We start from the raw sequence: 13,076 nt of genomic DNA on the forward strand, positions 1-13,076 counted from the left end.
CACCTTATAATAAAGTGTAACCGAATATTATTTTTTTTGGCAAGTACCCAAAAATCATCAACATATTTGTATATGAACACGGTTGTCACATCTTTACATTGTCCAGTCATGTTTATACTATCATTAATATTGTAAAATTATGTCAGACACATTGGAAAGAATCTAATGAAAATAAAAGCAACAGTCCCATTAGTAATTTCATAGTAGATTTTTTGTATGACAATCATTATTTACCATATGAGACATTTTATACAAACTTACCCGAGTATTTCCAGTTTACAGTGAGGATCCTGCAGTAGATCAGAAAGCTTCTTGACTCCAGAATATCCTACTTTATTCACAGACAGATCCAGTTTTCTCAAGTGTGAGGGGTTTGATCTCAGAGCTGAAGCCAGAGCAACAAAACCTTCATCTGTGACACCACAATCCCTCAACCTGTAGAGAACAATGACACTCTTCAGTCTCTTAGTTCAAGATCTACAGCTCAGATAAGCAGGAACTTCACAATCAGACACTTAATCAAAAGCACCATTAACAGGTCCAATCTAAGGTTCAGACCCGGTTCTACAAACTACTTGAGCGGGTTAGTTTCCATATCATAAAAATTGCAAGAATAATCAATAACACTTTACTTAACAGTGTCCTTGTTACATATGTTACGACCTGCTCATAGGCAACTTTTTTTTTCTTTTTTTAAAGAGACCCCCACAAAGATGAAATCAAAATTCAAACCCTGACTATAACCCTAGTTTCCTGAGAAAGAAACGAGACGCTGCGTCGACGATGCCTTGGGAACGCCTCCGTGTGATTATGTCTGAAGCACATGTCAACTAGTCCAATGGAAAGAATGAGCGTCACGGGCGGGTGACGTGATGACCAGGAAAGGATAAATAAAAATCTGTCAAAATAAAAAGTAATGTAACATGCCTAACATGCCCCCGAACCCCCGTAGAGGGACAGAGGTCCACCCACCACAGTTTTAACAAAAATTCATGTTGGAAACACTGGTATTGCTATACCATACTGTGGAAAATAGTTTAATTGTATTAATAAATGACAAGTTTGAGTTATTGAGTTATTGAGTTATGAGTTATTTCATCTGTTAACTCTCACTCATTACATGGCATTAGTGGTTTTAAAGGGGTGGTATAATGCCCTTTTCACAAGATGTAAAATAAATCTCTGGGGACATCAGAGATTTATTTTACATCTTGTGAAAAGGGGTGGTATAATGGTATGTGAAGTTTTAGCTCAAAATACCCCACATATATTTTTATATAACATTTTAAAGTTGTCACTTTTTGAGGGGGAGAAAAAAACGCACCGTTTTTGTGTCTGTCCCTTTAAATGCAAATGAGCTGCTGCTCCTGGCGCAGAGGGCGGAGCTTCAAGAGCTCGTGTGTGTTAACAGCTCTGATTACCTCATGCAGACACACAATCAAATGTCAGAAACTGTTCTGCCTTTTATGTTTAAACTGGAGTTAGACAAAGATGGAGAGACTTAAGAAGAAGTGACATGTAGAAGCAACAGGACATCTCTGAATGGTTAGCTGATGAATTGATGTTGCTGATGTGGAGTTAACTATCTTCAATTAGCATATTCTGTAATGATAATCTAAAAAATCGCTCGTATATGAACTGTTGTAAGATGCATACAGAGTGACATTCTATTGCATGTGAAAATACGGATGCTACAGTTTGAGCAGACTCACAAATGTGCTCGACTACAACATATCTTCCTCTTCTCAACATAGACTGCATGTTCCTGGGGGCAGGGTTTATGTAAATTTTAGGGTTTGTGATATCACTAACCCAGGACGGGGTTTATGTAAAATGCCAGGGCCGATTTTTTTTTTGTCCCAGTCCAGCCCTGTCCGGAAATCTCAATACAATAGTACACTGGGTTTAATTTGTCGTTTAAAAAGATCTTCCAATGTATACTCCTAGTGCTGAGAATTTCCACGTGAATAAATCCATCGATCTGCGAGTGCTACATGTGTAAGTTTCTTGGTCTAGTGGTAAAACTTTTGCCAAGCGTGTCAGAGGTTCTGGGTTCTAATCCGCACACGTATAGTTCCCTTTTGAGGGAACTTGAACTGCGTCGACTAGACACTTTGGGGAACGCCCTTAGCATAACGCATCTGAAGTATGAATGAAACTAATCCAATCCTGATTCGTCCTGCGTCATGACGTAACATGTGAAGGCATACACGGAAGCTACAAATAGACGCCGACACACAACAGAGTTAGCTTTTTGCTCTTCAGCAAGCGCTCTGTGTCAAACTGTCTGTCCTATTTGGTGTTGTTTGTCCCATAAGAATTGTCCCAAATAAAGGTCTGCATTGCAATATAGAATCTAGTGGCTTGGATCTCGTGTTTGCGAGAATCGTTTTCGACCAAACCCTGCCAGAGACCCACTTCAGGGGATCTCGAACGATACCCGAAGCCAGCCTTGAGAGGCTGGTTCCCTTGGGATACAGACTGCAGTTCGGTTTCCGCCCACCAAAATTCAACGGGGTGGTCTGGACTGTAGTCGACCCAAAGCAGGGTCGGGTATTGGAACAAGAAGTAAACTCCCTGCTGGTAAAGGAGGCTATAGAACGTATTCCTCCGCCAGACAGGGACTTCGGGTTTTACAGCCGCTACTTCATAGTTCCCAAGAATGATGGGGGGTTGCGTCCAATAATAGATCTCAGGCACTTCGGTCCCTGAGGAGGTTCAAATTAAATCCAAGGATTGGTTTGTCACGATAGATCTAAAGGACGCATACTTCCATGTATCCATCCTTCCATCTCACAGGAAGTTCCTGAGGTTCGCTTTCAGGGGCGAAGCGTACCAATATCAGGTTCTTCCATTCGGCCTAGCTCTCTCCCCTCGCACTTTAACCAAATGCATGGATGCAGCTCTAGCGCCGCTGAGGCTTCTGGGTATCAGGGTGCTCAACTATATTGACGACTGGCTGATTTTGGCCCAGTCACAAGAGCTGGCAGTTCAGCATCGAGATGCCGTCCTTGCCCACATCCAGAGCCTGGGGTTGAGACTCAACACGAAAAAGAGCAAGTTGGCACCAGCCCAGAGAACCATGTTCCTGGGAGTGGTGTGGGACTCGGTCACGATGCGCACAATGCACAATTGTCTCCTGCACGGATCGAGTCCATCCTGACCACGGTGACCAGGATAAAGCTAGGCCAAACCATCACTGTGAAACATTTTCAGAAAGTGTTAGGACTCATGACAGCAGTGTCCAGCGTCATTCCATTCGGCCTGCTGTACATGAGGGCCCTGCAGTGTTGGTTGAAAACCAAAGGGGTTTTCCTGAGGGGGAACCCGTTCCGCATGATCAGGGTTACGCGCAGATGCCTTCATTCCCTATCTATGTGTCTATGTCCCTATCTATCTATGTCTATCTTCTGTCCCAAGGCCCTGTGCTGGGTAAGTAAGTAAGTAAAGTTTATTTCTATAACACATTTAAAACAGCTCGCGCTGGCCAAAGTGCTGTACATAGCACATTAGCCACAGGGTAATAAAATAAAAATACACTTACAAATCAGTGATTTAGACTAAAACGACATCAAAAGATAAACACTTAATTACAAACATAGCAGGATAAGACAATTAAGATGCCGGAAAAGCCAATGTAAAAAGGTGAGTTTTGAGCTTGGCTTTGAATATCACAATTGAAGGGGCACTTCTGATGTCAGATGGCAGTTGGTTCCACAGCTTAGGGCCATCAACAGAAAAGGCTCTGTCACCTTTTTGCTTAAGCCGGGACCGTGGGACATGGAGGAGGCCTTGGCTGGAGGATCTGACGGATCTGGGAGCTATGTGGGGATGAATGATATCTGCTATGTAGCTGGGGGCCAGGGCATGAAGAGATTTGAAAAACCATCAACAGTATTTTAAATTGTATCCTAGACTGGACTGGAAGCCAGTGCAAGGAGGATAGGACAGGTGTAATGTGTTCGCGCTTTTTTGTGTTCGTGAGCAGCCTAGCCGCTGCATTTTGAACCATCTGAAGCCATGCCACCAAAGTCAGAGGGAGACCAAAGTAGAGAGAGTTACAATAGTCTAGGCGTGAGGTTATGAAGGCATGGATGACTTTTTCCAGATCATTGTATGAGAGAACAGACTTGAGTTTGGAAATTATTCTTAATTGGTAAAAACTGGTCCTTACAACAGATGATATTTGTTTCTCCAGGTTAAGATGGGAGTCAAAAATAACACCCAAGTTACGTGCATGGGATTTAACATAGGGGGCAAGGGGACCAAGGTCAGCAGGGATGGCAGTTTTGGATTTGAAGGGCCAAAAACAATAACTTCAGTTTTGTTATCATTTAACTTAAGAAAATTGTTAGCCATCCAGATTTTAATTTCCTTCAAACAGTCTAAAAGAGGTTGCATGGAGTTGCTGGATTTAAGTGGGATGTACAGTTGGGAGTCATCTGCATAGAAATGGAATGAGATATTACATTTTCTGATGATGTTACCTAGGGGGAGCATGTAAAGGCAGAAGAGTACTGGACCCAGAATGGATCCCTGGGGGACACAATAAGGCACAGGGGCAGGGGATGAAGAATACTGGCCTATGGAAACTGAAAAAGATCTTTGATGTAGGTAGGAGCGAAACCAGTTTAGAGCTGTACCCTTGATGCCAACCCACTGTTCAAGACGCTCTAGTAGTGTGCCATGGTCTACAGTGTCAAATGCAGCGCTAAGATCCAACAGGACCAGAATGGCATTATCACCGGAATCAAGAGTGCGCAAGAGGTCATTTGTCACCTTTAACAGGGCTGTCTCAGTGCTGTGGTGAGTTCTGAACCCAGATTGAAATGGCTCTAAGATCTCTGTGGAATTGAGGTGTAAAAGCAGCTGTGTTAACACCACCTACTCCAAAATATTTGAGATAAATGGCAGTTTAGATATGGGCCGAAATTATTATGACATTTTGCATCTAGGTTATGTTTCTTTAGCATAGGCTGGACAACCGCATGCTTGAAACATGTAGGAACGGTGCCGGTGGCAAGGCAGGAATTAAGAATAAATTGAATAGAGGGACCAAAAGCATCAAAAGCATCTTTGATAATCTGTGAGGGGATGGGATCATGTGGGGTTGTTGAAGGTTTCATGTGCTTTACAATGTCCCATAGTTCAATGTAGGACACTGCTTGGAATTGGTCAAACGTAACTATAGGTATGGGAAAATGTGGTGTGGTGTCAGATACAACAGGAGTGAACTGTGCTCTGATATGATTCTTCACAGTAAAAAACTTCAAGAACTCTTCACAGCTATTGATGGATGCCTCGATCTCTGGGGAGACTTGGGGGTTAACTACTGAGTTTATGGTATTAAATAAAATTGTAGGGCGGTGGGAATGTTTGGTTATAATGTGTTAAGTAAACATGCAATTTATTATTTTATAATGCATCATATATATAGGCTTATATATGATATAACCACAATTGTAACTTAAGAGAGAGTTAATTGTAAGAGAGAGTGTTTATTAAGAAAAACACTGAAACTTGTATTGTAAAAGTTTTATTATGAATCTGGTTTATTAAGAAAAACACTGCAACTTGTATTGTAAAAGTTTTATTATGAATCTGGTTTATTGAGAAAAACACTGCAACTTGTATTGTAAAAGTTTTTTATTATGATAATGCATGAAAGAAATGACTATACTATATTCGATGTTTAAGCATTTAATCAAATGAAAGAATAAACTACAGTAGGTAGTAATAACACTAAGTAGTAGAAAGCATGTATCTTAGCAAAGTAGAAATGGCAAGCATTACCCGTTTGATGAAGGGCAGAGGGTCCAGAACAGCAAGCAAAGGAGAACAAAGGAAAGAGCTTTGTATATGGAGTTTTGAAGGGGGTTTCCAGAACTGAGGACAATTCAAGACTTCGGATTGGACAGATTGTCTGTAAAGGACTGAATCTGTGCGGAGGGCGTGTGGACTATAAAAAGTATTGTAAGGAATGTCAAAGTCAGACGCTGATTCACCAAGGACGGCCTCTCCGGTGTTAGATGCCTTGCCATTGCGCCTCATGAAGATGAAAGCTTGCAAATTATTTGGTTTTGATTTACTTTTATTTTTATTTTGTATATTAATACCGTTTATGTAAACTAGTTAACCTGTATTTAATAAAAAATACATATAATTGAAATTAAGACGCTCGCCTGCCTTAAGTCTCTGTTTTACAAAAGATTGAGCTGAACTAAACCACGGAGCAGTCTTTCGACTAAATTGTAAGTATGGAAATTTATATACTTATTGTTTAGAACGAATTTGACTGACTTTCCCTAACCTGAGAATAAACAAAATAAGGTAGAAGGTGTCTATATTTAAGACCCAAACAAGGGGTTAAATTAAGCACCATAAAACAAATGTCTGAGAAATGCTTAGCCCTGGCTTTTTTTGCTGCATCTTGGAAATTGGCCAGGGAATTTCTAAATATTTCTGAAGAGACTAGGATGTGATCTTTTTTCCATTTACGCTCCATTCTTCGACAAACCTGCATGAGATGGCAGGTGGAATCATCAAGCCACTGTTGAGATTTAAAAGTAGGGCGTTTAAGTTTAAGAGGGGCCACAGTATCAAGGATAGCTGAACAAGATGCGTTGAAGGAGGATATTAGTTCATCAGGGCTCAAGAGGTGATCATGGGCATTCCCCAAATAACATTCAGAGAACTCATTTGCAGTAGAAGAGTTAACATGACGAAAGTAGTGGCCAGAAGATCTGGCTGTACACAGTGAGTTAAATAGTTTAACATTGAACATAATAGGCATATGATCAGAGAAGGATGCATCCTCAATGCTTATGTTATCAATAGAAAACCCATGGGATAGAATCAGATCAAGACTGTGCCCCTGAACATGGGTCGCCTGATTTATGTGCTGGATGAGGCCGAATGACTCTATTACATGACAAAACTCACTAACCAAGGGTTTACCTGGGCAACAGACATGAATATTAAAATCACCCAAAATCAACAAACGGTCATATGATGTTACATAATGAGACAGAAAGTCAGAAAATTCTTTTATGAAATGTTTATCTGATTTGGGAGGCCTGTAAACAAGTGCACACATCAATGGTGTAGTAGCAGATTCTACATTTACACATTGTACTTCAAAGGAAAAAAACTTTCAGCAGAGAGTGTACCTTAAGCCGATTTTTAAAAATCAAAGCCACTCCTCCACCTCTTTCCGACCTCCTTGGAGTGCTTATGAATGAACAGTTTGTGGGGCAAAGTTCACCAAAAACAGATGTTTCACCAGCACCGGAGCCAAACCATGTCTCCGTTAAAAAAAAACATATCCAGATAACGTTTGGTAAAAAAGTCGTTTAAAATAAAAGTCTTGTTTGACACAGACCTGCAGTTCAGTAGCGCTGCTTTAGCCGCAAAGTAATCCAACGGCTGTAGAGATTGAGAGCGTTGCAGAGGGCGAATGTTCAGGAAGTTCACCCCGCTGCTTTGGATGCGCAGTCTTGGTGGAGCTGCAGGGCAAGCGAGCGTCGGTGACCGAGCTGGAGAAATGGCAAGATGACAGGTGTATCTCAGGTCCCATGATCGGCGAGCCAGGTAGAGGCCTCTGCTTCCTGCAATGTCGATGGAGGGGCGGCGAGATAAAAGTTGCACATGGGAAACAGTCGCATATCCCCTGATCCGCACTCGAACACCGCCGCGATTTCCTCACTTCCTGCGCTTCTTGCGCCGCTTCTTGCGATGGGAAATGCAGCAGGAAAGCCGGCGAACGCAGTCCACGGGAGAATTAACCCTCTGGGGTCTGAGGTGTTTTTGGGGCCCTTGAGATGTTTTGACATGACCTGACATTTGTGCTTATTTCAGCTACTTACAACATACTATTGGCCAACATGTAATTTTGTTGTATTCAGCACAAACTCTGCTACAATAATATGTGAGCAAAATGGATGTACATGTTTGCATTTTATAGAAAAAAATATTATGCGTGGTTAGTATGTTTTGGGAAAAACATTGTCACTGCAATAAGGCCATTTAACACATACTGAATAGTTTTCCATAAGACTTTAAGAATTACTATTCTTGTAGGCTAGAATTTTTTCTACAAAATGAGGTGAAAATCATTCTGACCACTCTTTCACAAACAACAATATAACGATTTTAATTTTGCATGTCAGTTTTTGTGTCAGCACTGCTGTATGTGTGGGCCATGAATATTAATGTGATTCACACCAGGGGTGTGACTAAAGACACTCCCCCCATGGCTAATGGGCCATCAAGGTGCTGTGAGGCAGCCTGAACAAAGAATGATGAACTAAGAATGATTCACTGATGAATAAAAAGTTAAAAAGAACAGCAATTATTCAAAATATAAATCTTTTCTAACAATGGAAAGACTTAAAGTTATTACTATCACTTAATACATCCTTTCCAAAAAAGAAAGAAAAAAAGACCAAACTTTTGTTTTTTATAAAAAAATATTTTTATTCAAAGAATCCTGAAAAAACTATTACAGGTTATAAAAAATATATATTAAGCAGCACAACGGTTTCCAACACTGATTTAAAACTCATTGCCGTTTTCTGTGACACACCACAGAGCTCTGTTATAAGTTGCTCCATAAACTCTTTATGGGACAAGTTACCATGTAGCTCTTTGTGCACAATGAAAGATTTGGTGGAAGCAATGTCCAAGAAGTGTAGAAAAATCTTACTGTACCACTTCATGGTTATGTGCTGTGTTGTGTAGTACTGTAACAGCTGATCAGACAGGTCAACACCCCTCATGTGTTTGTTGTAGGCAGTCACAGGTGCAGGACATGGAAATGTCTTTGTCCTCCATGTATCTTGTGTTTTCACCCTCATCTGCGCAGTGTCTCCTGTATAAGCAGAATGGATGTTTTTTGTCATTTCACACAAGAATAGGTAGGCTACTTTTATATTATGACGATGTAAACACAATTAGGCTACATTTCATCTGTAAAATATTACGTCTATGCACTTACTTGGTATGATTTCTCGATCGCACTGAGAACTGAAGGTTCACATTCCTAAAAAAACCCATCAAAATAAAACTTTTAGCATACATTATTCAAAGACATTGACGCTTGCTTACAGATCTATCACAGGCTCAGCTCCCTCCTACTTTCACTCATTCCTACGAGCCTACATCCCTACCAGAAGCCTACGATCGGCCAACGAGCGACGTCTCGTGGTTCCATCACAGAAAGCCACAAAATCTCTTTCCAGAACATTCTCATACACAGTTCCATGCTGGTGGAACACTCTCCCCACCCTCATCCGGAATGCAGAATCCTTGACAACATTCAAAAGACAACTGAAAACCCATCTCTTCCGTGAGCACTTAACCTCTTAAAAAAAAAAAAAAAAAACTTCCCTTTCCCTTTAAAAACCTCGCTTACCGGGCTTATGCTACTCTGAATAATGCCTGAACTTCGTATTTTGAGCACTTCTTGCGTTGTTTTTGCCTCTTCATGATGACTCGCTTAACTTAGTCCTAATCCGTAAGTCGCTTTGGATAAAAGCGTCTGCTAAATGACTAAATGTAAATGTAAATGTAAAGTAAACTGATGAGCAAGTGATGGTTATGGACGAACAATGTATAGTTGATGGGCCATAGAACGGAGAAATATCTATTTATGGGCCATAGACCGCGTCACCGCGAGTATCTGTTGATGGGTATCCGCACGCATTTAGTGACACACGCAATGAACGGATCGTTCGCGAACGACACACATCACTACATTTCAAACATTTACACCTGTATTCACAAACATCTGTGCATAAGGCAGTATTGAAGCGTGTCATAGGCTAACCAAAATCGAGCATTTATATAAAAATATAATGTAGACAGTAGGCTATCACATATTTTACCGGAGGCTGAAACATATTTGCACTAAATCACATTATATAACCTAAGCAGATATTCGCAAACAAGCTACATTACACATAAAGAAGTATTTTAGCATTATAATCAGTGTCATAAGCTAATCAAAACTGAGTGAAATATATACGAAGTATATACATTTAGCACAGAAAGGTTGCCTACCAGTCTAGTTCATATTTCAACATGTTTCTGTATATTTATAGATGCATGTACGATATTAGGCTTAGTTCATGTTTTTACTCCAAAATCATTTCATAACATACATTTTAATCTGGCACACGACAAGTAAGACAAGAATTACCTTAAAAATCTTCTCATCTTCAAATCGCGTTCTTCTGAGGTAGGCTAAATCCAAGGTAAACAGCACAGCACAGCACAGTCTTCCAAACTCGAGGAAAAGTAGAGAGGAGTAAGTTCCGAAGTCTCTTATTCTTTGTTTTGAGGTGATGAGGGAGTTTACAGGTCTGCGTTCTGCCGCGTGGATCATTTGCATGTCAATCGCATGTGCGCTCGTGGGTGTGGTCACATTATAGTTAATTAGGACGTGTTTGAGAAACTGTACATGCCGCTGCTTTCTTACGGATTACTTAAACAGAGAATATTTGTTTTTTATATAATTTACATACCTTAAAAATAGAGACTCCAAGCGTTGTATAGACATGCGTTTTTAGTCTGTGTGACAAACATTCGCTGAGTTGCAGGTCATTTTCTGTCGCGTTTCAGAATGAGTTTCTCATTGAGAGAGACGGCAGAACGCGCATCATGTTTATTTTCTTTGTTTTACGAAAAACACAACATTTTGTTTTTATTATGAGTGTACACAAATAAAATAAGACATTTAACAGTTTTGAATGATGTACAACACAAGTATGTAAAATCAAAATCAACAGAGTATTTTGCACTGATATAAAAAAAAAACGAGCAGATCACGCCGGCGTGATTGTCGACCTCAGGGGGTTTAAGAACGTCGGGTGACATGTGGAGTGTGGGCCAAGGTGCCCAGTGGATTGTAGGTCAAAAGAGTTTTGGATATATAACAGTGTGGAGCGATCATAAGTCCTAAGGGCATCAGTGCAGTGCCAGAGCGACAACAGGAGGAAAACAGACATACACACAACATTGGATGACATGGTACAGACGTGGCCGAGGCTATGCCTGTATGCCTTTCCCCTGATCCCCTTGTACTGCTCCCAGGAGTTCTGGAGAGGGTCTGTCGAGACGGGATCAGTAGTTCTAGTAGTCCCCGTACTGGCAGTCCCAGGTATGGTTTTCAAACATCATAGCACTCCTGGCAGACCAGCCTTGGCAGATCCTTCTGAGGAGGGATCTGCTTCCTCAGGCCAGGGGCTCAATAAATCACCCTCGACCAGATCTGTGGAAACTTTGGCCCTGGCCCCTGAGGGGTTCAGTACATAGAGTCTGGCCTGTCGACTGGAGTGGTTGAGACCATACTCAGTTCCAGATCTTCTTCCACGAGGAGATTGTACTGCCTAAAGTGGAAAGTGTTTCCACTTGGTGTAGAGAGCATGAAGTGGACCCAGTTAACTGCCCGGTTGGCTTCTGTGCTGGAGCTCCTCCAAAGATTGCCTCTCGACTGGTCTTACCCCATCCACAATCAAGGTGTATGTGGCTGCCATTGTGGCTTTTCACGCTCCTCTGGGTGATGGGCCTCAGGGGAGACATGAGCTGGTCGTACGTTTCCTCTGTGGGACTCAGAGGATGAGACCTGCGGCTCGTACCAGAGTTCTCACAGGGGACCTGGCAGTGGTTCTCGAAGGGCTGGTCGAAGCCCCCTTCGAACCTCTGGAGTCAGCTAAGGCCAAGAACCTTCCTTCAAGGTAGCTTTTTTTTAGCCATCACTTCTCTGAGAAGAGTAGGAGATTTTCAGGTGCTCTCTATATCTCATGGGTGCCTGGAGTTTGCTCCATGCGACATTAAGACTATCTTGCATCCCCGGCCGGGCAATGTGCCTAAAGTGCCATCTAATGTGGCACGGCCCTACGGTTCTGCAGGCTTTTCATCCTCTACCTCACGTGATGGCGGATGAAGAAAGACTTAATTTGCTCTGCTTTGTCAGAGCTCTCAAGATTTATGTCCAGAGGTCTTCTTCATGGCGGAAGTCAGACCAGTTGCTGGTGTGCTTTGGGTCGCCCAAGAAGGGGCTTCCCGCATCCAAACACACCATCAGTAACTGGGTCGTTCAGGCTATCTCTATGGCCAATCAGGTGCGCAGCTTGCCTTCACCTTTGGCCGCGAAGGCTCATTCAACCAGAGACATGGCGACCTCTAGAGCCCTCCTTTCAGGAGCCAAGCAAGTGTGCGATGCAGCAGGATGGGCCACCCCTCATACTTTCATCAGATTCTATAGCCTGGACTTTCCTTCTACGCCAGGCACTCTAGTGCTCTCGTCTGAAGTGTGCCTGTGCGCAGCTTCACACTGGGACAGGCAGGGCTCGTTGTGGCATAGTGGGTACTCGTTACCCAAAGTGTCATAGTCGACGCAGTTCGAGTTTCCTCGAAAGGGAACGTCTCGGGTTACGACTGTAACCCTTGTTCCCTGAGAAAGGGAACGAGAACTGCGTCCCTCCGCCGTGCCTTCCCCTGCCTGGGAGCAACTTGCTTAATCGCAGAAGCTAACTCTGTTGTGTGCCGGCGTCTATTTGTAGCTTCCGTGTATGCCGTCAAATGTTACGTCATGACGCAGCACCAATCAGGATTGGATTAGTTTCATTCGGGATGAAACCAACCCAAAGTGTCGTAGTCGACGCAGTTCTCGTTCCCTTTCTCAGGGTGCAAGGGTTACAGTCGTAACCCGAGAAGTTTTTTTTCTTCTTCTCATTAAAACAGAATATGTTAATCAGTAGTTGTATGTCAAGCAGGGACACGTTTGAGTGCAATTTGTTTTGTGATTTCACCGGAACGAATAGAGAGTCTCCGCAACGGTATAAAGTGATAGATAGAAGCGCGCGTTCATGTGAAGAGAGACAGTGTGCGTCACAAGAGAACACACTGATAGCAGCGGCAACGAGCACTTTAACCCTCTGGGGTCTGAGGTGTTTTTTGGGTCCTTGAGATGTTCTGACATGCCCTGACATTTGTGCTTTTTTCAGTTGCTTATAAACATATCAATGGCAAAGGTGTAATTACACTCTATTTAGCACAAACAGGACTACCATAAT

The 13,076-nt window shown here is 42.2% G+C and overlaps 1 pseudogene across 1 annotated transcript in view; it reads right to left on the reverse strand.

The window, feature by feature from the left end:
• LOC308697128 overlaps positions 1–13,076 on the reverse strand; it is a 370,896-nt pseudogene that overhangs the window by 9,735 nt on the left and 348,085 nt on the right. The window contains exon 14 of the transcript in view: positions 262–435. The product of the transcript in view is annotated as an uncharacterized misc_RNA (transcript). The remainder of the gene's footprint in view (positions 1–261; positions 436–13,076) is intronic.

The sequence above is a fragment of the Scardinius erythrophthalmus genome, assembly GCF_964197995.2.
Source record: "Scardinius erythrophthalmus genome assembly, chromosome: 10".
NCBI classification, from domain to species: domain Eukaryota; kingdom Metazoa; phylum Chordata; class Actinopteri; order Cypriniformes; family Leuciscidae; genus Scardinius; species Scardinius erythrophthalmus.